Source organism: Pseudochaenichthys georgianus, chromosome 1 (assembly GCF_902827115.2).
Source record: "Pseudochaenichthys georgianus chromosome 1, fPseGeo1.2, whole genome shotgun sequence".
NCBI classification, from domain to species: domain Eukaryota; kingdom Metazoa; phylum Chordata; class Actinopteri; order Perciformes; family Channichthyidae; genus Pseudochaenichthys; species Pseudochaenichthys georgianus.
In genome coordinates this window covers 10,119,484-10,121,231 of record NC_047503.1, presented here as the reverse complement: position 1 = coordinate 10,121,231, position 1,748 = coordinate 10,119,484, and the positions used below count along the sequence as shown (strand labels likewise).

The 1,748-nt window shown below is 34.3% G+C and overlaps 1 long non-coding RNA gene across 1 annotated transcript; it reads right to left on the bottom strand.

The window, feature by feature from the left end:
- Positions 1-436: 436 nt before the first annotated feature.
- LOC117454784 (uncharacterized) lies at positions 437-1,696 on the bottom strand. Its single transcript, XR_004553028.1, has 2 exons — positions 1,628-1,696; positions 437-1,292 (listed from the first exon to the last, which is right to left on the bottom strand). It is a non-coding gene; the product is annotated as an uncharacterized lncRNA (long non-coding RNA).
- Between the last annotated feature and the right edge of the window lie 52 nt (positions 1,697-1,748).

Here is a 1,748-nt window from a genome sequence, read left to right as displayed (position 1 = left end):
TCCACTATATTTATAGAAGGGAATGTATGTGTTTTTACATTTGATAGCTTTCATATTTTAAAATTAAGATTTAAAATGAAAGAATATGATCAACTTTTAAAATGATCCAAGTCTAAAGAAACCAGTGGAACAACAACCAAAACGTTGTTTGTCTACATCTGTGCCACTATTTTGAATGCAGGACTTTATGCTTTTAATGGAATATTTGAACATTACACTTTTGGTACTTTTACTTTCTGATAATTCCTTCCACAAATGATCTAGCAGTTCTCTATCTCCATCAAGTGGTCAGTGTACGGACTATGTTAACATCAATTAACACTAGAAATGGTTGGAAACGTTATTTCGATCTCTCCGTCTGTACAAACACACGGAAAAATGTACATTAAAGTTGACTTTGAGACTTTGAAATAATGTTATGCACAGCTAAACTGAGTTACATTTGTTGTCACTTTATTTCACTTTATTAAAGTGTCTATGTGAGCACATTATCATGACAAAAGGACATCGGAATGAACTAAATACAAATCGGTATAGTAAATGTAGGCTACTGTATTCATATATAGTTAATATATTTACAAAGCTCAGCATCCCATCCATCTACAACTCTTAAGATTTGTAGGCATGTTACTTTTAACATTATTAAGTTAAATGGTACAAAATCAATTTGGATCTTTATATATTACACATTTGTTGCCGTTGAAGGTAAACGATTGACACCAATATCTTCAATATATACATTTTATATACACACCAACTTATGGTTTTACTACATCTTTAAAAGTAAATATCAGCATTGGTGCCTTATGTATTACTGGTATATTTTCAAGTGTTCTAGGACTGCATGACAATACTTAAGATAGGCCTAGTTCAAGATACATTTGCACTATGACAAAAATGTGTTTCTTATGGCTATTATATAAACTTGAAGAAAACACATGGGTGTTTTAAATCTCATGGTGCAGTTTGAAGAAAGTGTTAGGTAGATTACATTACATTTACAATAACCCCTTCCAATCCACTTACTTCTAAAAAGAAAAGTCTCCATTTAACTAGCATTAAAAGCTTTGCAACAGGGGCCCCTAATGGACATAAAGGGAATAACTCCCCAAATGCTAATATGATCAGAAACAGATGGGTAACCTAATACAAATACTTCTGATAACATTTCATAAAGGACACCTTTGCTAGTTAAACCATTGTTTGCTCAGCTCCTGTTTCCTTCAGTGGTCCTGGCTCGAGTGTTTCTGTCTGTCATGACTGGGCTGCCACCACCAACATAGTCTCTCTTGCTGAAACACACAAGCACAACACCAGTTTGTATGGTACACATCAACGCACTCCGTTTAAGTGACTATGTCATTTACCAGCTTGTCGTATAGTTTAAGTTAGTAGAATGGACATGGGCAGCAGCATAGAGTGAAGGGATCAATCCAATAAGGGCTTTTTAAACATTTGTTTTACTTTCCAATAAGAGATACATATTTTCTTTTTACCTTAGTTCTTAAAGTCAAATTTTTTCAAATTCTATAAATTACATAAAAAATGTGGCTCTCTGAGAATATCCTGGAGATGTCCATTCTACTGACTGTCGCTCTACTCTTCTTATAGCTGTGCTGCTTTTTACCTTTTAACTGTACTATTACATCACTGAGCAGCTTTTTACAGTCCAGAAAGACCCCTTTGGTTCTGTGGATACAGGCAGAAATACAGGTAGTCAGAGCCAAACACAGGGAAGACTCCGATTG